We start from the raw sequence: 25,597 nt of genomic DNA on the forward strand, positions 1-25,597 counted from the left end.
GAAGCCAAAACGGCAATCCACTGTCCACGGAGACCTAGCCTGAATCGGACAACTAGGTTTCAGCTTTCGGAACCACATACATCTTTCTGCGCTGAGCTTGTGGCAGTTCAGGAGGCACTCTGCTCCGTGACTTCTATAACCATGCTCCCTACAGCCCACATTGTCATCCGCACTGACGCACTTCAAGCAGTACGTCTGCTCCGACGTGTCAGCCGCTGCCCCAAAATTTGCCAGGACATCCACCAGCTTGCAGCGCGCATCCCACAATCAATATGCATTGAGTGGGTCCCACGGGATCTGCTGCCTTCCCAAAGTCAAGCTGATTTTGCAACCCGCCTCGTGAACCAAAAGGCATCAATCCCACGGCTTCTCGAAGTCGACGACGCTACCCTCCTTTTGTCAAGAAAGGAGCACCTCAGGCGCCGCACACGTGCACTTATCCCTCCGTGTGCGATATCCCTTCCCCGCGGTCTCACCCGTGCAGAGGAGGTTGCGCTTAGGAGGATCCGGGTCGGTGTTGCCCTTACACCAGCTGTAACTAGGACGTGGTCATACTTCCAACACTTATATCCTCGCCCAGGATGCCCGATCTGTAACAACGAAGATGTCGAGGCCGACATCCACCACTTGCTGTGGGACTGCCCAGCACTCAAGCCAACACGAATCCGGCACCTGAGAATAGCTGGCCTTTCAGCAACCAATCCTGCCTCATACGTCACTTGGACGCAGGGACCTCATCATCGCTCACTTCTGGACTTCATAAAATCAGCCAACCTTTTTCCATTCATTTAATCATTTATTCATCCTTCATCATAAAACCTACTGATGCCCTGAGGCAATAAATATCGACTACAAAAAAAAAACTATATCACTTTCGTAGTGCCTTACTTCTATTGTACATGTGCAGGCGCCTAAACATTTGTGACTATATTTTTCTACCTTGCGTCTACGAACACTAATAATGCTAACGACAATAATAAATTAAGTAATGTAGCGTATTGGTAGCATTATTGGTAGTCTTGGTCTTAATGGTAGTCGTATTGGCAGTCTTTATTTCTGGGATTTCCACCAATTTTCACGCAGCCCTAACCAGGGCCTTCGACACCTGAGCCATTGATATGAATTCCCGAACGAAAAGATGGAAGAGCATCGATGACCATTTTGCTTTAAGACGAGTGAAAGGAATTCATACGTGACCAGCCTACAACGAGCATGATCTCAAGTCTAAAGAGAAAGAGGCTTCCGACGGAAGGATTAGACACGTTTCCAAGTTACCTTGAGGCCTGGGAACTGATTTCATAAAAGAGATAAGGAAAGTTCCGTATGATTGGCCAATAAGCCCAGAAGCGAAATAGAAGACCGAGGAAAGTTTTTTATTGAATCTTGTTTTTTACTGCTTGCTGTATAGCACAGTCGAGCTGCTCTCTCACTTTGCACTGAGTTCGCCAAGCTTCAATGTTGACCTCAAAGGGATCAGAGAAGAGCGTGTGCCATGGAAACAAGATCAGACGCCAGCGAGTCGCTTTGAGCGCTCTTTGGCTGTCTAGCGCTCTTAGGCTATCTTCTGTGCTTATCTTTTTGGCCCAGACGAGTATAGCCTCCTTTTTTCAGCCCTTGTTAACGATACGTTCTCTGCCCCAATACCAAATTATTCCTCCTCAGTGAGCTTAGAAAGGGGGACAGGAATGCTGGTCTGAAAAAGTTAACATGCAGCATTACTTCTATTATATTTTATTAACTTTTATTACTTCCGATGCGAAGGCAACTGAGATTTTCAGCCTGATTCTTTTTTCTCTGCCTCCATATTAGCGCGATAATTCCAACAGGGGCTGGCGGCATGTAATCAGTGGTGAACTCTGTGATTACAATAATGCCAAAGTAATTGTTTACATTGAACACACTATTCATTAATGCCTTACATTGTTCGGCCTTAAATTTTACTAAAAGAAAATATCTGTAGGAAACAAATTTATTTCAGTCATATAAGCATCTTTTACGCTTAGATACTATTTCTGTTTTGTCACCGGTCTAATTACAGACGTACATAGTGAATATATTCGTAATACTTTCTTCAAATATCATATGACATACATATAAATCCCGGTTTGTTCCACATCCGTACACGTGATTCTTATGTGGACTTACCGGTAGCGTGTCTGCCCCAAAATATAAATCATGGGTTTTAATCCGACCTAAAATTCTTTAAACTTCTCTTTAAGCGAATTCACTCTCTTTATTAAATCAATGTTTAAGACATGAGCGACCTTTGTTTAACCAAACATGTTACGTTTCTATTAGGTTAATTCCACGGGTGACTTCTCGTTTAACGTGGCGTTCCGGAGTGCTTGAAACTCTCACAAGAGGTCCTGTGGTTGTGTAGAGGTAACCCTCTCCATCAATCACGCATTTTTCCCAATGCATGACTTTGAAAATGTCAAAATGAGTAAAATTAGCTTGAGTTTCTCAACTACGAGTATTGTAGCTTTCTCATTTCAAAGAAAAAGTTTAGAACTTGCTTTTTTTTTCCTTACTGAAATCGCTGTGGTGTTTTGTTATTATAGCGACCCCGACTAGCGCAGAAAAGCATTCAATGAAGAAAAGAATAGGACAAAGAAAAGGGGAGTTGTGGGCAGGAGCATTCCCCAACTCTTTATGAGTCCCGTTCTAGCCGGGGCGCGCATCTATCAAGTTCTGTATCTCGAGAATTTCAAGACCTGAGGGAGCAATGGAATAAAGATACGTGCTGTAAGCTCTGCTAGCCAAAATAAAAGGGGCTGTAGACAGTGCCATACACTATGTTAAACGATTCATCATCCTTGCAAGATCCGGGATAAAATAACACTCATGAGTAAATTTACAATTTCTTTTCTTTTACCAGGTGGTTACAGCGATTCCGCGCACCGAAATTCCCTACCACGTACTCGATTTTACATTGGCCCGTATGATATTCAGCCCAAAGAAAACAGGGTCAAATGTTCTGATTATGCGCCTCTCTATCTTTCTGTAATCTGCCGTGGTATTAAACTAAGAGTCGTTTTTCAGGCTTTGAAATCATTGTGAGCAGCGGACTAAAATATCAGCGCGTAGGAAAGGGTAATAAGCATAGGTTCAGTACGCCACAGGCGCTGTTCTCAGAGAAGGTGTTGTATTCTCCCTGAGCAGTTACCAGCGGAATATAGTAAACGCTCTCAAGGTTATCCCCAGACTACATGATACACTATTTTGTTCGCAAGCGACAGTTGTGGCCAAGGTCCTGTAAGGTTGTATTCATGCAGTGGCTATAACAAAGGGATAATCGGGATCAGTCGAATTAATTGTAGCTGGTTAAACTGTAGAATGAGGCAGAAAGGGTCTTGCAATCAATTGACTCACAATGAAGACTGTCTTTATTTGTAACAAGGGCGACGGTTACGCACGTCCAACTCCGTATCTTCATTTTGTGGATGTACAACGCAGATCTACCACAACAGTTTGGAGCTTAAGCCGATTTTGATGCTGCATGATTTTAATGCATTGTGTTCATGAAGGGTAGATGAAGTTAACAAATTCAAAATCGTGCCCGAGTAAGGAAGACGGCTTAAGAATGGACAGCACGTAACTACATGGACAGCACGTAACAAGCCGGGAGCTTACGTCTAGGTTCCCAAGTTCTCTGTCTGTTCCCACTGCGTTAGGCATTATTACCGGCAGCAAGCATGAACGCAGGCAATGTAACTGTGCTTCGTGGTAAATCAATATGACATCGCTCCAGAGATGCCCGCTGACATTCTGAGTTGCATATCTTGACTCGGTTGAAAAAGGATGACTGCTGGGTGATGCTCCTAAGGTGTCCTTTCTTACGCTCACAGTACAGAGAAAGCAAACGGACAAGGATTCGCCGATACGGATGCATCGACAGATGCTGACTTATTATGACATTTAGGCCCTGCTACTTCGTGGGAATGGATCGAACTTCGAATATTACCAGCTTACTTTTCCATGTGTACATGCGTTATAAGGCGGGATTTTATTTAGATATTCTCGAGGCCTCATTCCCGAGATATATTGCGTACATTCTTGCAATTCTTATAAAAATGCCAGTTTTTCATTAAGCGAACATTTGACTGCCGTCATGGTGCGTCGCACCGATCGTGTGTAATAAACGCTAGGAACGTATTTTGTAGCTATTTAACTAACGCTGTTCTTACGAATGAGTAGCTTGTGTAGCCGTTCCCTCACAAAGACCTCAGAGTTGAGATCTAGGTATGTGGTGGCGCTTGTCCTATGCTAATTATGATTGATTTGTTTTGTTTTGTAGGGTTTAATGTTCCAAAGTAACTCAGGCTATGAGAGACTTCGCAGTGGAGGAGTTCAGAAATTTAGACCACCTGGTTTTTTTTAACGTGCACTGACATCACACAATTACAACGTTCATATTTCATGCTTTGTTGTTCACACCAAAAATCTATTAACCATCCTTATGATTTCCTAAAGTGCACTTGTCGTGCGTTTTTGTTTTGTATGTGTGTGTGTGTGTGTGTAAGATTATAAATAAATATTTCGAAAACTTGCCTATATACCATGCGCAGAAAAGCCGAAAACGATAGACGTGATTTGTCATCGTTGGTACTTCGAAAGAAGCACCAAGAAACCGAAGGATCTCCTATTTGGCTTAGCTGTGTTTGCTCCTGCTAGCCCTGCGCTATTCTTTTCGACTAAAATGTGCCTTTTGATTGTTCTTCGTTATTTTCAATGCCTTTAGAATTAGGAGAAAGGAAACGGCTCGGAACCGGAAATCGATGCCATCCAGCCTTTCCCTCGCTTCTATCTGCTTCCTACTTCTTCAGTGACCCGGAAACAAAGGCAATGGCTTGATCTTTAGGTCGATGAATGAAGGATCGAAGCATGGCGTTGAGGGATTCTTCAGCTGGTGATATCAACCCATGCTTGTCCGCATATAACTGAGCTGCATTCTCTGCGTTCTTGATTTCTCCAGGCGTTTCTTCTGCTAAATCTAAAAACGTACGGAGAGATATCTGCAAACTGTTGCGGTCTGCAAATGCTGCGCATCTGCCCCTACCACACGCATAATTAATTTGAAGAGGTTAGCTTTTATTTTTGCTCACATCCAGCATCAATAAATTTTCGGGTTTTTCTTTTGCGCTGTTCTCTCGAGAAACAGTTAAAAGACAAATAACTTCTTTCTCCTTCTTCATAATGTTGTAAACAACATTATGAAGAAAGAGAAACAAGTTATTTGCCTTACAGCGTCAAGAAATTTACTAAAGGAATAGCTAAGGTAGGGGAAAGAAGGTGGGGTGGGGGGTGGGGGGGGGGGGGTGTTGAAGGAATGAAGAAAGAGTTGCCGATCTAATGAGTTCAAAGAAAGAGACATAGTTTTGCTCTAGTGTCTAAGCGATATATGAGGAAGGGCTGTTCGGCGGAGACTCGCTACTTGCTGCCAGGTGCCGAGTTCTCGTCGGCTTCACTACCGGGCACACCCACAACAAGTAGTAAGTAAATATCTGGTTCAGTGTTTTGAATAACTTTTGTTACACTAGCTCGGAGTCTGCATACAGCGCTCGACCGCCATTTATCATTTAGCGTAGCAATTGAACGAAAATAGTAGCTAACTGCGTGCCATATGGCTGTGGTACATTTTTGTAAATATATTGTTCAATAAACAAAAAAAAAATGGAAGAAAAAACATGTAACAATGCAGTTCTGTTTCTTCACTGAGGGGCCAACGCGGTGCGAAAACTTCCTGAGTTAAAAATAAAAACGCAGCTCGATGTCAAAGCACAGTACTTCTGCTTCGACTATAGTTGTAATAATAATAATAATAATATTAAAAATAATATTTCTTCATGGGAAACGAAAGCCGCAGCATCTCACACTTCTGTGACAACTTAATCGTGCCGTAAGGGATGCGGACTATAGTTGTAATAATAATAATAATAATATTAAAAATAATATTTCTTCATGGGAAACGAAAGCCGCAGCATCTCACACTTCTGTGACAACTTAACCGTGCCGTAAGGAATGCGGAGAAAAAAAGGTTGGAGTGAAAATGAAAAGAGAGAAAGAAATGCTGTTGTGGCGGGCTACGGAATAATTAAGGTGACAAAATTAGGCACCATATATCATTTATTACAGAATTCATAAGTAATATTTAACAAAATCTGGACTGTTTACTTCTCTCATTATTTTCAGTGATGAAATTTTTTCTTGGTAGAGAATGATTGGTGGCCTGCTGTGAACAAAGAATACAAAATTAATGGATGATTCACTTTTGGTAAGGCGCATTTGGATTATTGGAGGTAATTTCGGCTCAGTATCACAGTCACAATACGCGCTTCAGTTTAAATACCGATATTCGACTTTTGCAGCTATCACAGAACCGGGTTAAGTGGAGAAATATGGGAGAGGCCTTCGCCCTGCCGTGGGCATAGTCAGGCTAGGCTGATGATGATGATGATGATGATGATTCGACTTTTGAACCCTCAGTAAAGCACATGCAAGCAAAAACCTAAACTAATTACTACTTTTGATAATATAACACATGTAATATCGAACGTCAACAAAATGCAATCGCTTTTTTTTATCAATTAGGCACGTAATCTGGCAATAACCATTACCGTTAGGCAGAAATATTCTGTTTCCATGAAGACGTATCAAACGATTCAGTTCAAGTTTCAAAAATATCTATGATATGGAAGCCCTTCGACAGCCTGCTGTTAATGCGTAATAAAATTTTTTTTTATTTGCAACCTTTTTGAGATAGTCCTTGTAGTCTTTATTTTTTTGTGTTCTCATAAATTACAAACTAAATAATGCATCCTGTTTGTAGCGCTAAATACGTCTTCATTTCTTCATCCTTGTTTATAAATACGCATGAAAAAGGAGAGATTGGTGCCTACCAGTGGCGCCGGGTACTCCCACATTTAAAAACTTTTTACACCCTTAAATGTGTAACGCTTTCCGCAGGCTAACACCCTAAGAGTAGAACAGCACTGATTCACCGTGAAACATCTTTCGCTGTACAAATGTCGTTTGGCATCGAAAAGCGGATGCTGTGTTCTGTTGAGGATGCAGCGCGCGGCAACACAAAAAGACTCAGGACATTGTTGCAGGGGTTTTTGGCTTTCAGACCGTATTTCTCTTTTTCGCTTTTTCTTATATTGGGCCCCTCTTCCATTTTACAAAACACAGAGTAGCCAACCGAAAACCCCTGATCTTTAAATGGCATCGCTTACCCCTGTTTTGCCATTCCTCACTCAGGGTGTTAGCTCGCTGACACTCGAAAACCCTTTTTGGTACCAAAAAGTTGCAACATTTTTTAGTGTATATTCTTATATTGGAAGGAATTTTTTTTACTGACATGATATGCAGCACAACTAGAGCACACATAATAAAAATTATTGAAGACGCAATACAGAAGTCAGAAGTCGCAACTTTAATAAGCAACTACAGCCACTGTAAACGCTAGGTAATGGTTTGGTTTAGGTGTATAAAGCCCCAAAGTGGCTCAAGCTATGATAGACACCGCAGTGGAGGGCTCCGAACATTTCGACCCCTTGGGGTTCTTTAACATGCACTGACATCGTATAGCATACGGGTGCCTACATCCGTTTCCGCATCCTCGGGAAGAGAAGTCGAGCGCCCTAACCTAACTAACCTAACCTAACCTAAAAAACTAACAGCACGCAACAGGCAGTTGTAATAATGCGTAACTAAATGCAAAGGCATAAAAACATTCCAGTAAGAAATGACGCAGTAACAATGCGGTGAGAAGGAGCAGACGGACTTAGCTCCTGAGACATAATGGTCGGAGAAAACGTTTGGTAGTCAGGCAACCATCTATATCAGTTAATTAAAACAGGAAAGTGAGTATTATATAGAGAGTGGATGTCGCCACGAGATACCGATGAAGACAGGTAGTGAATGTAGAATACAAAATTTTAATTAACAATAAAAGTTTTTTTTTTTTTCAAGAATGCCACTAACTGTCCTAGAGGAAGAATTTCTGTCGAACTATTTTTCGCTTTTGCACCGAGCAGGCGTAAACGGGTTTTAAACAGAATGCCTTTCATCTATGGCTTATCATGCCGCTCTTTAGTAGATTCCAGTAATTGGCATGTTCTGGACATACAAATAAAAAGGGAGCTACATATTCACCTACACAGCTACTCACGCATCATGGGCTATTTTTGAGGGCAACGTGTTGTCACAAGCATTCATTTAAGCTGTTGCCAGTCATAAGCGGTAAATGATACCTGAAAATTCGAGCGGTGGTTACGCAGTTGTATAGCACGAACGTGAATTGATGAAATATAGGTTAGCATTTTAATAATAAATTTGAATAAAAGTACACCATTTTATTCCTACAAATACCATGAGATTCAAACAATTGCATAGCCCATTTCTGTGGAACAAAAGGGTGGAAGCGACAATATGAACATTTACTTGCATGGCCACGGTATGTTCCTTGTCTCCAGCAGTAGCTCAATGAATTGGAATCCACTCCAATACTGTAATGTTATGTTTCGTTTTTTTTAGGAAGAGAGGGGGAGAGGGTGACGGTGTAGGTATGAATAGCGACGATATGAAAGAGCGCTTTTGAGAGATTCCCAGCAGATTGCGAGCCAGTAAGGATGACCCCACATATCCAGAAGCCTCTTTTTGTAAAAAGGCTATATACACATAAACATTTAATGTCGCATGAGCCTCAGCTAAGACCAGCAAGTGCGACATCACAGGCAGGCATCACAAGGCAGCAGGTCTCTATGTCGACGTTATAGGCCTCCTCGTTTCATCGCACACGCTGAGTTATCACTGGCTCCGACATTAGGCCTATGTCGAGGTCTGGTCGCAAAGCAGCAATCATATTGTCGCTTCTCAAGGACACTTGAAAGCCACGGCTATGCAAACAAGCCACCGTGGCCGTTGCGAGATAAGAATGAAAGCGAAATGGCTAAATGGGTAATTTATTCTTATATAATAGGGTGGCAGATATCGCAGTCACAGAGATCATATGAGCTGCAGGGTCAAATAAATAACGTAATTATATAATATAAATAAGGATGTGGGGTTTAGGGCAAAACATCACGAGCATACTCTGGAAGTGGTAGTTGGCCGGTGGAATGGACGAGCAGTGATTAGTCGACGCACACGTGACGTCACGAAATCACATGACATGGCGTACTGGCAGGAGGCGCTAACTCGGACACCTCCTCTCGGATGAGAGGCTGAGATGGGAATCCAGCCCTCTGGAACCGTTGGATCCCGAGCAAGACAAGGGCAGCAAGGTAGGCTCGTGTGGCTTGGTTAGAGTGAGACTTCAGATCCAAGTCGAATGCTCCTTCGCATTATGGGTATATAGCTTGAGACTACAAGCTATTTAGCGCGTTCGTGTATGCGCTTTTGTGCGTGTGTGCGTGCGGGCATGTGTGTGATAATTACGGGCGGATTAAAGAATAATTGATTAGATAACGGCAAAGTGCATACATACACAAAGACATGATTCGCAAAGGGAGCCAGAGAAAGGAGCTTTTAATACCGCCGCATCATTCCTTATCAGCGGAGATAAAGTATGCGACAAAATGCTTCTTTATTTTTTTTTTACCGTGATCTATATACTGCTGTAATTCGTGAAGATAATATGACACCGCATTTTAAAATCAGGTGTGACGCGACGAACCGGCCGCGTTCGCTTCTTCTCACACCTGCTGCTGCTTCCTCTTCACACACCTGCGAAATTTTATTCGTAGCTGTACATATCTACATAAATATGCAATATTTACTGATGCAGTGTCATAGAGCCTTCCAGTCCCCTACCTATACCCATTCCCGCCACCTCAACACTGCTCAGATGGCTCGCCTCCTAGAGCTTCCCCTTTCAAAATGCCTTCGAAAGCTTCGCGTCGTCGAGATCCGGCTGTAGTGCCCTTGACGTTCTTAGAGAGCCATAGAAGAGTCGTGCGCTGGAACCTGTGCTTCCTCTGTGTTTCCTCGGTGCTTTAAGACAGCCATGGAGTAGATATACCCCAACAAACCTCTTCTGATTGGACTTAATTGAGCCCCCGCTCTGCAAAATATGCTCAGCCGAGTTGAACTCCAGCAGCCAACGCCAGATAACTCGCAATAAACAAGATCGCCACCACCCTCTTCCACCATGGCTATACAGACAATCCGCTCGGATACGTATGCCAAGTTCGCGATTGTTTATGGTTCCATTGAAATTTAAAATTAGTGAGTGGTAGCAGAGACATTAGTCTGCCAACCAAGATTCGTATAACTCGTGCTATGGTCTTTCCAGTTGTGATGTATGGATGCGAGAGTTGGACTGTGAAAAAGGCTGACCGCCGAAGAATTGACGCGTTTGAATTGTGGTGCTGGCGAAGACTCTTGAGAGTTCCTTGGACTGCCAGAAGATCAAATCAGTCAATATTGTCGACCATAAACCCTGACTGCTCATTGGAGGGTCAAATTCTAAAGTTAAAGCTCAGCCACTTTGGTCATCTGATGAGAAGAGAGGAGTCGCTGGAGAAATATTTGATGTTGGGAAAGGTTGAGGGTCGCCGGAGAAGGGGTAGGCAGCGAACGCGATGGTTAGATGGCATCCTCGAGGCACTGCAGATGAGGTTATGTGATGTTAGGAAGATAGTGAGAGACCGGAAAGCGTGGCGTGACATGGTCAATAGGGTCACGAAGAGTCGGACACGACTGAACGACTGAACTGAACTGAACGTCATTCCCACGCTCACACGATTTCAGCTAACATTGCTCGTTCGGCTCAGTAGAGTTGAATGATTGATCTGTCTTTTTTGTGTGTGAAATGTATAAAGAAGTCTTGCACCTCTGCTCTTCATACTCCATATCCTTGTGATTTGTTCCTATTGTGTTACAATTTTTTAACATTCAGCTGATGTTTGGACAATAAACCCACAGATAAAAGCTTCGTTTATGTTCATATCGTTGCTTTGTTCAGTCGAAATTCAAGTAGAGAGTAGAAGGCCCACACTTAAAGCCCTTTCTCTTCCTTCTCCTCTCCTGTCTTTAGCTGATTTCGCACGCAAGATGCTCATTTCGTAATTTCGCCTCTGGGGAAAGCCTATGCATCTTAGTCTATTTAGCCTAGAAAACAGACGTGCAGGCTTCAAATTTACCGTCTCTGCTGCGCTCCCGAAATAACTGTGACAACCAGCTCTCAGGCTGTGCGGCACGACAGCTGCCATCGCCTCGTAACGGTGTACTTTTGCTGTTTTCAAGGCTTGCTGTTTGCGCCTTTCTTGTTCAAAGTGAGGCCTTAATTGGAATGCATTCGCTGGCGCTGCAGCTGCAGCCATGCACCGTATCGAGGTCGTTGCCTGTTTTTAAAATAAATGTGCTGTTCAGCTTTTTTTACGGATGCTCACGAATGATGCTCACATATTGCGAGCTCTGGTACTTCGCATTGGAAGTTTCATTGAATGCAGCACTTGTCCAAGGAACGAGTGTAAATTCTTCTTGTTTTTTTCTTTTAAACATAGTTTTGCTTTGCTTTATCGATAAATTGCTCTAATGGGTTTTAATATCTGGAGACGCAAATGAAAGAGAGATAACCCAATCGCTGTTTTTAGTTGCCTTTCTGCTTCAATGCTTAGGCTTGGGTTTCTAGGGCTTCATTATTTCAACGCTGAGAAGTGTATCGCTGTTACAGTTTGTTACCTAGAATGAACACTCGACAGTTTTAATCAAATTGTATTCGATAGCAGATGAAAGAATAAAGGAAAGAAGGCTCTTTAGTAATCAGTATCTTCGATTTATGGTGAACGCTTTAGTCCTCGAGCACTGCTACCAGGCTGAAATGCCGGTCGAAATGAGAAGTGAATATGATGGAAGTAGCTTATCGTTCAATGAATGGGCTCTTTATCAGTAAAGCCTTACCAGCAGGCTTATCTAATTAAAACTTTCTCCCCCACGTGCACTTTACCGAGATATGAAGAAGAACTGAACAAGGGTCAATGCGGTACGCCTCAGTTTGCAGATGAGCCAACGTTTCGACAAGTGGACTTGTCTTCGTCTGGGTGCAAACTATCTTCTTCCTCTCGTTCTACCGAGATATGGGATGATAAAACAGCCATGAAGCATGCTTTTGGCTTTTCTATCGAGTCAGTAATAAGTTAGGGTACAAGGGCACCCGGGGCTCAGTACTCTTCCCTTTCTTCTTCAGCCCGGCTTTAAAGAACCTACCGCTACTACTAAAGTCTGTTGAAGGAGTAAAACATACGCTTTATGCTCACTTTATCACAGAATGGATACACACAGACAGCTGTACATTAGAAGGCCTCATCTTATTTCACTTTGCGCAATGACTGTGCTTACTCGCTACGTCTTTTCTTTTCTCTGAATCAATTATTATTATTATTATTATTATTATTATTATTATTATTATTATTATTATTATTATTATTATTATTATTATTATTATTATTATTATTATTATTATTATTATTATTATTATTATTATTATTATTATTACCTTTGCTTCATTCACTACGCTGAAGCATATTACTGCATATCACCAAAGGCTACATTACAATGTCACGCACTCTGTTGCCGACGCTCCGGTCTCTCTTGCATTCGCAGCAGTCCTAATTGACGAACCACCCCTTTGAAACTTCGACATCAACTACCACTTTTACTTTGCCACTCTTTGTTCTCTTCCATAGCCAACTATGAATGTATGGTGTGGGCAACAACAACAGCTGAAAATATTAACAAACTCACTGCCTTACAAAAGCGCATTATACGCATTGCATGTAAAGTGCCGTATTTCTTCCACACTGCAAGCCTTTTCCATCAACACAACGTTATACAAATGAAGTCCATGTATCACTATAGGCTGTGCTATAAATATAAACTCGCCATAATGAAAAAGGATGACTTCTTACTTACACTTGCTGGGTTAGAGCAAAGCAGAACTGTGTATGATACCCGCGCAGCAGAACCTTGGCATGTTAAGAAATGCCGCACAAACTATGGCAAACAAATGTTGCAGTATACCTTACCGACCCTTCTGAACCAGTTGTACTGCTCCGAAAATATAGATGTAACCAATATTTTTTTGAAAGAATTGCCCCAAATGTTCATGTAGTTTTGTACTGTACAAGTACAATGCACTGCGTACTAAAAGTACGTCTCTTTCTTTGTACCGACGATGTCTTTTTTTTTTCCTCACATCTTGTTTGATGTATTGTACTCCGCCGCCGTCAATGCTGCTCTGTAAGAGGAAGCCAGGACCTCTCAAGCTGTCTATACAGCTTTTTCCCTGGCTGTCCTCGCAACACCAGTTGCGGAAATAAACCTTCAACCTTCAACCTTCACTTGTCAAGGAAAAACGACGGGCCCTAGAACAACTGTTGCTGGATTTTAAGCATTGCTTTGCTTCTTGCTCTAAGGTTCGTCAAACGCCCATAACGCAGCATCGCATCATTACCTATGACTACGCTCGACCTATAAGACATCCTTTAGTGTGCCTGCCAAAGAACGGGAAGTGACACAAGCCCAATGTTAAGGAGATGCTTGATGATAGTGTTGTCCTATATGTTCAATTGTCCCCGTTTAATACCGCTTACTTCCATTCCCTGCTTCTGTTCAGATTTCTTCATTTATAGTGCATTCACAATGTTGATGAAACAGAGAGACATCATGATTTATATGTGCATATCTTAAATCAAATTGATTTAAGATATGCGCCTTTGTCCCGTCTTTTTTCTTGTGGTGTGTTTATTTCGGCGCAGTTTTTCACAGCACAAATATGAACCAACTAGCCCAAGAAACGGTATTAATGATAAGCAAAGAATATGGCACCCTTCTTCAATTCTTTTTCTTTCAAAATTTTACTCATATTTTTCCCAGCCCCTCTTTCATTCATCACAAAATGATGATATTTGAGAGCTGTTGTTCATCCTCTTACGCATTCCTTATTTTAACCCTCTTTTCTCCATGTCTGCGCATCTTTGCACAACATTTGCTTTTGACCTTTCAACCCCTGCAACAGCGCCGAATTATGCCGCATTTGTACATTACCTGAACCCGCGCTTTATTTGCTGCGCAAAGATAAAATTCATGATTTTTTTTATTGTTCGGCGCTTTATATGCTGCATTTTTTATATGATGTATCACCATGAATGCTTGATACTAGCCCAGCTGGCCCCCTCTTCTGTCCTCGTTTACAAAAGATTGGCCGAATGCATTTTTCGCTTTCATTTTTTGTGCTTCCTGGCTTCTGAATACTCATTTTTCAGGAAAGAAATAAACTTAGAACGATTTTTTTGTTTCAATAATGCATATATACTAAAAACATTGTATTGCAGCAAATATCAAAATACGTGAAAGCTTCTTCATGAGTGGGCGTTTAGAAATTCACATTCCAACTTTATCGCAATCATACACTTCCCAGAGCTGTGGATGTGATGAAACGATTAAACATCAACTTTGTGAGTGCACTTAACTTGCACGTGAGGGAGTTATACTATTCGCACTAAGCCCCGCCGCTTGAATCCTCGTCCCTTTGATGAAGCCAATATTATTAGTCCTTGACGTACACATTCGCCTCCTATAACAGACAGTGCATGTGCTATTAACAGCATTGAATAGCTCAGGACTGAGTTCAAGGCTGTGAACTTTCAGTGTTCGCCCTCTGTAACCTAACGGTAATGGCTTGGGGATACGTAATTGAGAATTAATTTAGTATTACTCTCTTCTTTTTCCTTTATTTCCCTTCTTATGTGTAGAATAATGGGATCGAAATATCAGCCGCTACCTGCTTGTTTTCATCGTCCTCGTTTTGAGGCGGGGAGGTCACACACAGCTGTGTGAATTCGAATTTTCATCGTTTTAATGCTAGGGTGAAAATCGGTATTTTGCCCTGCCGCTTTCTATCTTGCAACTGTGGATTTTTTTCCACACTTTTCTAAATCCAGACGGATCTGCTGAGCTTACTCAACAAGGTGCTGTGGGAGAAAATCTCGCAATCTCCCTCCCCGCGCAATCTTGGGTAGCGCTATATCAACAAGGATACTTTAAATAAAGAGTGCAACCCTGGAATGCAAATCGAGAAATTTCACAGAAATTCTGAACTTTGCAACTAGATATCCCAGACGGTGTTATAATACAACGGTACACGACATAGCGCAAGGAGCACCCCAGCAGCGCCCCCTACCGCGCAATACTACACAACAAGGCAGGAGATTGGACCGCACCGCACCACATGCCACCACGTTACACGACAGGAGGATGTACCACACCACACCGCACGCCACCACGCCGCACGACAGGAGATTGGACCGCACCATACAGCACGCCACCACGCCGCACGACACCACATATTACCGCACAGCTCTGCACCACACCACACCACAAAACAGTACACCACTCATACCCACCACACGTACGCACCGCACCGCATGGCGCAGCAGAGCTCAGCACAGTGCAGCACAGCACAGCACAGTGCAGCACAGCACAGCACAGTGCAGCACAGCACAGCACAGTGCAGCACAGCACAGCACAGCACAGCACAGTGCAGCACAGCACAGTGCAGCACAGCACAGTGCAGCACAGCACAGTGCAGCACAGCACAGTGCAGCACAGCACAGTGCAGCACAGCACCGCGCAGCACAGCACCGCGCAGCACAACACGGCACATCACAGCACGGCACATCACAGCACGGCACATCACAGCACGGCACATCACAGCACGGCACATCACAGCACGGCACATCACAGCACGGCACATCACAGCACGGCACATCACAGTACGGCACATAGCAGCACAGCGCAGTACAGTACAGTACAGCACAGCACAGCACAGCACTATATTACACTAAACTATAATAGAAAACTCGACAGGATACTGCTAAGTTAAGCGAGAATTGTTAATCAAGCTCTGAGAATCGCATCGGAACTAGTAGTTCCTTAACTAAGCTAAACTCTTGTTGACTAGCAATGAGTTTGTTATGCACACGTTTTTTTCTTCAGTTATTTCATTTAACCACAATTCCTAATTTTCAAAAGTTGCTAGCTATATTTCACACTCTCTGCTGAGTATCGCTGAAGCATTTGACCATCTCGGTATCGGTTTAGTCGCGTCAGAGTAAATTGCCTGGGCGTATTCCTCACGAGAATGTAATAAATCTAGTTCATAAATAATCTCAGTAGAATTTGCAAAGTGCTTCCGCGAGTGGGTCTGCAAACATCTCTATGAGACACGTGCGGGTTGGCTACATTTGTGTCCTGTGACTACCAAGCTATGCCGCCTTGACGTGCATGCTCTCCAATGCCATTAGGAGTCGCGCTTAGGGAGCGGTCCGTGTATGGCTATTTTGCAGTTCCGATCGTTATGGAGAAACGCACGCTACGGCCAAATGGACTACTTTAGACGCTTGACGAGTGCACACCACTCCCAAGTAAAAACCCGGACGGCCCTAATTCACTGCAATGGGCGTTCGTGCCAGCGTCGCCAGACAAATACAGTTCCTCCCTATACTGACACGACGGTGGAGTCTTTTCCCTGCTTTGCGATGACAAAGTGTGGCTGGAACAAATATTCATTGAGAGCCAGCTTTGTTGATGTGGTGAACGACGGCACGCCACGCAATCCGTGCACAAATATTCAGATGACAAACGGGAGACTTCTAATATTGATGCTCCAGAAGACCTCGAACAGATTCGCAAATAATGCGCTAAGGAGTCAGAATCAATTCGCCGGATTGTTCGTTAGGGTTCCTTTATGTCCTCTTTATTTCTGATCTTGCACATGGCCTATTAGTGATTTACATAATTACATAGCCGAAACATGTTGACTGCTAAACAACTGAAAGTTTTATTTGGTAGGGTCTTCTAAAGTGTTCTTTCTTTAACTTACAACGGGGACGGGACAGCAGGAAGTGGCAAAACGTTCAGGAATGAAGGATACTGAAGAAGGTAACAAGCAAAGTTTTGACCAGGATCAGTGGCTGCTGGCACCAGAAGTCCTTGTCGTGTCTTTGGGGCGTCCTTCACAACGACGCCTCCCAGAAATATCTTCTGGAGTGTTTAATGCAATCCTAGGCTACCGAAGAATTGAAATGATTTTATAACTGCTGGTACTACAGGAAAAAAGCCAAGCGATGATTTATTATTTGCTCCATACTTAGGTTCAATTATTGCTAGCTAGGGTGACCGAACAAGAAAAAAATCACCCTAAAGACAGGATGCAACCATTGTACCATATATATAATTTAGTTCTTTAGTTTTCGTATTTTGCCTCTTCCTAATGTCAACATACTCTCACTCTCGGTAGCTTTGGCGGAGATAATACAATACAGCCTGCTTTGAGAAGGCAGCGTAGTAGTAGATGGGTATTACAGCTTCGTCTTTTAGCGCTCGTATACCATGTTCTATTGGGAGCACTTTTCCTACCCTTGCGTCGAGTGTCCCGGCTGCTTTCAGAAAGCAGCTTGATGTTTACCCAATAACAGCTGGCACGTAGCGTTCTGGAATCGATAAGGCGGCAACTTCTTTTCTGGGCCTTTTGTTGCTTCGCATGCCATCACGTTCCTTGTTCTGAATTAAATATGTATGACCTTCGATAGGAGGCAAACATCACCGCAGGACTGCCATATTCAGCGCAGCCAATTTCCGGGTTCGCTCGAAGTTTCGATCCCTCAAATATTATTGATGCCGTTTAAGAACAGTCAACGTTCAGGGCTTGCTTTTCCTGAGGCAAATAAAATAATACAAAATAACATGTTATATTAGAAGCATTTCATGTTTGTTGGTCAATTCACGTGTAGCTTATCTGCTAATTGTAAAGGCCTGGCATGCGTCTGTCAGATATGCGTTGGTGCAACGGTTGCTGAGGTAGAATCGCAGTTGGTCCTGAAGTGAGGAGCAGGCGTTTCAATTGCTTATTTTAGTAATGCTCCCGAACGTTGAAAATACAAGCAACAGCTCGCTCGCTCATTTTTCCAAATAGCTGTTGCCAACAGGTCAAAATTGCCCTCTCGCACACACTGTTTTGATGAAGCAGTCATCTCAGTCATTTTTTAGTCGTAGGCGTGCATTCTAGAAATGTAATAATTACTAAAAGAAAACTCGCTTTATTTACTTGCATTTGCATTTTCCCTATGTTTTAGGAAACCCCGCATTACATTTAGAATATTGGCGTTTTAATAGAAAAAGTAGCTTGTTGCAGAGTAATATGGTTGCAGGCGGACGTCCGAAAATATGCGAATCATATTAACCTGTAAGCTGGCTAGTTACATTCTAGTTATCTTTTTAAATTTACAGATAGGCACGTGGTTGCCAATAGTGATCGGTGACTGATATTTATTTGCTGGCATATATAATTTTAAAATTACGAATATACGTTTGCTCTTGTTGCTATGGCTCACGAAATTTAATTAATTTTTCGCGTAGTGCAAAAATAGCGCCCTTATGTGTACGCATGCGCGAACAGAAGCAGTGACAGGCGCAGTTATGTACAGCAACTTCTACGGTGCGCATAAGCTTCAAAAGGAATACAGTGTTAAAGAATAAAAATAAAACCCTGAAAGTAGTAGGCTACTTCAAAACGTCAACAGATGTGGATAATTTAGGACGGCAGGTATAAAATTTGCTGTCTCCATTACATCAGAACCGCCTACAAGTATGCTTTTGAAAAATTCACCGACAACTCGCGGCAGAAGAGGAAGGGTCCAATTCTGGTAGCTTGCTTTTAAAGAACAGAAGATGGTGCTTTATGTTTCTCTTATAATATTGCGCATATACAGTTTCAAATATACTTTGGTAGCGGCATAGGCAATTCATGCCTCGAGACGTGCTGCGACCATCTAATTTTCTGTAACTAACACCATTTGTTTCAGGACTTAGTGCTAGGCCTATCTGCTAATGCAAAATATATTTCTAAAGTAGCCTTTGCTCTGCAAGGAGATGCTTCTTACAACCAGATTTCGATTTCAGTGTTGGCGCTGTTATGGTGCCTCGTTTAATGCTTGGGTTGTTTAAAGAAAGTTGTGACAACTCGCCAGTGACCTTTATTAACTGACCCTTTGAGCAAGCTCTTATATTTACGAGTTTTATGAGATTCTGTATGATACTGGCGTCGCTTGTTGTCAGACGAGAAATACAGTCGTGACACTATCAATTGGTCACTTCCCCTCGCTGGGTGTCAAATGCTACACGGAGAAGGAATATACCCTCTAGACCGAACCTTTCACGCCGACATGCTGCGTTCACTTCTTGCTCCCTGGCTATTCCACTGCGCAAGGCAAAACAGCGGCCTCTTGCTCTACACATGTTCCTTGGGCTACGGAACGACGGGCTACGGTACGAAATATGAAAGCACACGTTGCGATTCAAGAACACTGCAGATTCTAGAATTCGAAATTGCATTTCTTCAAGGGAAAGGCTGAGGTTTGGTTTCACCAGCGACCTTGAATAGGAGAATGGGCTTACTAAGTGCGGCTAGTGAGTGCTTACTGTTCTCTAAAAGTGTCACGAGCAGCTTTAGTCGGCTGAACACACCAAGCGAGAACACCTGCACATGATTAAGGACGCCGGCACAATTGCCAACAACTACTTTTCAGACGAAGGGTTATGTCGGCATTGCGAGAAGTTTTCGTCAGAGGGGGAAGCTACCAAATACATGCACAGTGTAAAGTGCGTTCAAGCCGAGTGAATGGACTGCACCGAACTCGCTGCTGGTCAAGTGAGTCCTACAGGTAGTATCAGTAATGTTGACTTTCCTACACTGGACATATATCGCAAGAGATAACTCTCATCACAATCTCCTCAGCTCCCTAGCTTTTTTTTTTTTTTTTTTTCTTTTTTTTTTTTTTTTATAAACGCGTGTCACTCACCCAAAGTGACGGGATGCCACATTTACCCTTGTATAGACGCGTCACCATGATGGTGAGAAATCTAGAGGTAAGAAGTTTGATGTTCCACAGAAGGCTAGCATCACCCCCTTACCCTGCAAAGCAAACACCATTCTGAGGGCACCGCTTGATTAAGAGCATGAAATCGAAAAAAAAAAAGAAAACAGCAGGTTATCTTCTTTATCCAGCGCATGATAGTTCTATTTCTTCCTTGCAACATCTTTACTTTTACGGTTGCTGCATACTATCTTCAATCTGTAGGAAGTCGATTAAAGCACTACAACAGCCTGTTTGTGAGAAAAAAAGAAAATTTGATGCTGCACTTATCGAATATGCTTCCTTCTTACTTAAAAGAAGATTTCTCTTGTTCAGCCATTGCACTAAATAGTTTTAATTGTATAGAGGCCACATCACTTGACTGCGCCTATTCAGTGTTCTTTAGTATCCTGAGGAGGCGGTAAGGGAAGCATTATGCAATTCCCTTGACGGATCTTTACGACAATAGTTCGCTTCTAGATAATTTTACCAGTGTATAGCGTCTCGATGCTGCTTGTTTATGCCCCGTTTCCCTGTACATCATACTCACTCCTCTATTGTCGCTTAGCCGAAGCCGTAGTATTAAGTAAATAAGATATTCTTGTGTCACATTATTAGGATTTTTCTTGTTAGCGTTTATTGTAAACCGATTAACAATAGCCAAACTAAACTCCATAAAACAATCTTTGTTTTATCAACCATTCGAAACTGTACATATAAACAGTGACCTGTAATTAAGTGCTATCAAATGCTTAGTCAGTCAAACCAATATATTTGCCTTCAGGATCGATCGGTTCGCTGCATAAGTGAAAAACGACAACGTTGCCGTGATAAATGAATCAAATATGCAAGCTCTGGGTAAGCTCAGGAAAACTGTCCTCCGCGGACTTTCGACGCATACTTTTAAATGCAGTGAAAGACAGATGCTCAAGAAGCGCATCTGAAGACTCGTGACTCAAAAGAAATACAAGAAATACATAGTCGAAAGTAGCAGCTATGCTGCAGATTGCTTAAGCACGCGAGGTTCTGTGCGTAACTGTCGGCACTTTAGCGTGCAACGTCCCTCGGCTGTCGATCACTGCTGTGCGGGACAGCCGTCGCAAAGATTAATGGGATATGCAAATGGCTCTCCGAGAACACGCCGCTCCATGGCCGGAAAGGGCAGGCGGGATGACACGTTCTTTTTTGCGCCCAGCGTAGTCATGCGACTTATTAGTTTTTTCTTGTATTTTCTTTTTATTTTTGTCAAAAGAGCTCAAACAGCCGTGCATCGTAAGCATACTTTGGTTATTATTATTTTTTTTAATGTATGGATAAGTTTTCATCACCCCATCATTTGTAGTGAAGAGTTATTCCTTTGTTTTCCCTTTAAGTTTTCTATCTACAATAGTCAAACTTCAACAACTGTTTCGATTAATTGAACATGCGGTCTTTTACGGCATTTTTATTTACTCGGATGATTCATATCATGAGTATTTGGATTAGTTTACTTCGGTGCCCTATGAGGATTTGAATGTTCCGTAAGACAGTTTTCAGTGCTCACTGAGGGATCAGTTATACACATAAGTATATAATTAAATCAGGTTTGAAATACAGGATCCTTTGCAGCAAATGATAATGATCAAAACACCATGACCATCAATGGCCCCACAGAAATTTGCTCATCTTAACGGTCAAATGTGTCGTCGCGAAAGAATGAACATTTACTTTGGAATAAGGCTATTTCGCTTTGAAAAGCAATTGCTAATCAGAATATTAAATATCCATACTTTTAAATCCTGGACAAGATCACGTTTGAACGGGAAATTGTTTTAGGATGCATTTTTTTTTTTGCAGAGCTGAATATTTCGCCGTGACAATCATCGTATGCTAATCATTGCAGATTATCGTTCGAGAGGCTTCTACAGTTTGTTGTTTATTGTCAAAAATGCGGCCCACGTTTGAACGGGAAGTTGTTTTAGGATGCATTTTTTTTTTGCATAGCTGAAGATTTCGCCGTGACAATCATCGTATGCTAATCATTGCAGATTATCGTTCGAGAGGCTTCTACAGTTTGTTGTTTATTGTCAAAAATGCGGCCCATGTTTTTTTTATGGTAACCTTAACTACTCGGTTGGCAGCGCAGCGCAGTATAAAAGTGAAATTTTGGTACTCAGGGGAGCACTAGACTCTTGCAATCTGTATGTTGAAATAGTATTTTACAATACTGCATATTGTTTCACAAGTATTTAAAAATACGCGCTTCATTGCTCTTCGATGGCACGCCTACCTAGTTGGCGGGAGCGCCGGAAAAGTTTCAAAAGGAACTTTTGTGCGCACAAATTATAAACAATTGGCACGAATATGTTCATAACTTTAATTTACATTGTTCCAGAGCACCGTTACATATAAAAGTCACGTTTCAAAGAGCTGTACTTCCCCAATACGCATGTTCAGATCAGCACAGAATTAAACGTGTATCCATGTGGCACTATTATGGGCTAGCATTCTTCTGTAATAGAGTAATAAAATGCTCATATTGGATATTGAAATTAAGAGAATAAATCGTAGCTAATATAAATAAAAAGGTACTTATTAAAAGCTAACCTGTTTTCATTGAAATATTGAATGAAGGCGGGCGGAATGATAACATGGTGCTGAAATATTGCTTCAATATTTGTCCTTCTTTACTGGCTGTCAACGGAATATATTCGCCCTTATAGATGGTTAAGTTCTGGTGGTTCATCGGAATATACTAGGTATGCAAAGTTTGAAAAAATAGGCAATTTTTTTAGCCCATTCAAGACAAATCTTTATTGCTGATTTTTCAAAACATTTCCTTAAACACCCTTGCTTGCTCTCAATTCGAAAAGCACCAGCAATGTGCTATTGTACGCATTTTTATATTTTAATGTTTAGAAAAAATACGCAATAAGCTTGATTCAGTTACCTTACTCCTTTTTATCCAAGACAGACATTGTTGGTCACAAATTCCATTCCGAAACGAGAGCATAATCACAAATGGCCTATTCACAAAAAATGCATTGCGAGCATATTTTGACACATATATTCGTTACTGAATTCGCACATGAGTCAGTTCTATTTCTGTAGGACGTGCATAATTTAATGTAGTACGAATGTCAATATTTCCACATTCGTAGTGAAATTTAAGGTAATTTGCTTTACGTCACGTATACAAAATTAAATGATAATATTTACGCAGCATTTTAGCTTGATCGCTCGTAGTGCAAGCTACAAATTTACAAGATCCCACAGTTGTCTCGCAATTAAAAGGTATCCTAGAATTCCAGATAAGCCCGCCATTGCAGTGCAGTGGTTAAGGCGCTTGAATACTGTGCCCAAGGACGCGGGATCAAATCCTGGCTCAGGCGGATGCTATCGACGGAGGCGAAAACCAAGGCGCCCGTGTGCTGTGCGATGCCAGCGCAAGTTAAAGAACCCCAGGTGGTCCAAATTTTTGGATCCCTCCACTACGGCGTCTCTCATAGCGTGAGTTTCCTTGGGGCGTTAAAACCCGCAAGCCAAAATAAACTAATTCCAGACTTCATCTCAGCGCATGGTCAGTGCGCTGAGATGAAGAAATACATGGCAACAAATGTCGTCTGCACTGTATACCATGCTCAATGTTTCCGAGTCTATCGAGACGATACTTGACATAAAGCATTCAAGCGCTATTACTGAAAACTATAAATCTTGGGAATTTAAAATGTGACATCAGAAACCTACGAATTTATATAGATGCAACCCACAGTTCAGTCCAAGTTTGAGAAAGATGTGAGGCCGGCGTTAACTACCCAAGTTCAGGGGAGATTCATCGTAGCGAGAATGGTCTAATTCGAGGGCTCCTACCATCGTCCATTTATAAGTGGTCAGTAGGCTGCGTACTCTGCGAACCGGAGATAAGGACTGAGCAGCTCATTAGCGTCGTCTCGGGTCATCTCGTCTTCACCGCTTTTCTAGAGTCTGTAGCTGGGCGCGCGGCGATAAAATACGACCGCATGCCTCGTTCAGCACTTGCTCCTCCCATGTGACGTCATGATGCTAGCAGTTTTCTTCGAGGTCCGTTAGCCCACTTTCGGTTCTCGGTGACCAACTCCATGCGGCGTATTTCTCACCTGGTTATAATTACCTTCCTTATGAATGTCTCGAGCCAAGTCTTCTCGGTCAATTTTGTTCAATGTGAGGGCAACGTCCGAACTTGCGTTCTGCTCTGCTTGACGCTAAGATTTCTGGGCAGGTATGAAGGCACTACAGGCGCCCGCCTACGTGACCTCTCACATCGAGCTTGCGGTTCCCGCTGAAACTGCCTTTGCGGTGACCTTTGTTCGTTTGCTCGCTTAAAGGAGAAAACACCAAAGTAGAAAGTGCCGCTTGTAATCGGCTGCACTCAAATCCAAGTCGCACTGTCGTAAAGGTGGGTAGCGTGCCGCTCCGCGAGGCGCGTACAGAGAGCAGGGCGCATGTTTTTTGAAAGTGCCTTTGCGACGCACCAGCTGTCATGTTCTCTTTTCGACACTGCTTCCAACAGAGCTTCGTTATGTGTTTTTTATGAATGCTAATACAGATGATCTCTCCAATAGGGCGGAAGAGGGATGCTAGAGTTAAATGTTTTCGCAATGACGCTCGACTTCTTACATTGATGAATAGGCAACTTTGTTAGCGAGTACGATGCTAAATTACGTCTTTTTTTCCTGTTCCTCTTTGTCTCCTTTCTTCTTTGTTAGGCATATTTCGGCAACTTTTTCATGTCTGCCTTAACCTAACCAGGTGTGTGGATCTCGATGCCTTCAAACAAAGTCGATCACCTCAGAATGAGAGCGCGACACCGCGCAGTATTTTAAGCTTTGCTAACAGGAGGCTCTTGGTAAGTTATAGTCATGTGAATATTTTGGCATAAGAGCCTGGATATCATCCTGAACACAATACGAACTGTAAGATCACGAGGGGCGAGAAAATGCACGAAAAGGTGGTTGGAAACTCTTAGTTACGAGGTTTAACGACCAGAATTGACGCAGAAGTTAAAAGCGACCCGGTTGTGCAGCAGCATGGGAACTTTCCGACTGGCTGGAGGTGTGTTTTACAGGCGGTAACAATGCGAAGCTCATAGGTTATTTTCGCAGCCTGCCTAGATGAAAAACCTATATTTTTGATTAGACACCTAATGGCAGGTTCATTAAGCCACTTTGGCAGGGGTGTGCAAAAAAAAAAAAAATGATAGAAAGTGGCGCGTGGCTTTGTTGCCCTTATCCGCACATTCAAATGTTTTATTGCAAAATGGTGTGTGTACTTTAGCATTCAGAAACTGCCCATTGCTTTTAAAGGCGTGGAGTTGGAGCCTATAATTTGATTTCAGCTATCGCTCAGCCAAGGTGTCTAACCGGACCTTTTCAGGCTTCAGTTCGGGTTCGTGTTCCCACTAGTCAGGTTAAGTTCTGCATCCCGTTCCGGTTAGAACTGGTTCGAATGTTTTTAGACGGTACAAAAGGATTCATCAGGGGCAAACTCCGAATGGGAATGGACTCTTAGTCAACATTGTTGACGCCATTATGCGATCCCTGTATGTAAACTAAGAAAGACAATGTTTTTTATGTCAGATATCTGGACATATGATATACGAGCGGTCTCTGTCTGCAAAATTTCTAAGTATTTACGGCGAACGCCACAGGTACAAATAAAAT

This window comes from Amblyomma maculatum, chromosome 4, assembly GCF_055883805.1.
Source record: "Amblyomma maculatum isolate TAMU_Amacu chromosome 4, ASM5588380v1, whole genome shotgun sequence".
NCBI lineage: Eukaryota > Metazoa > Arthropoda > Arachnida > Ixodida > Ixodidae > Amblyomma > Amblyomma maculatum.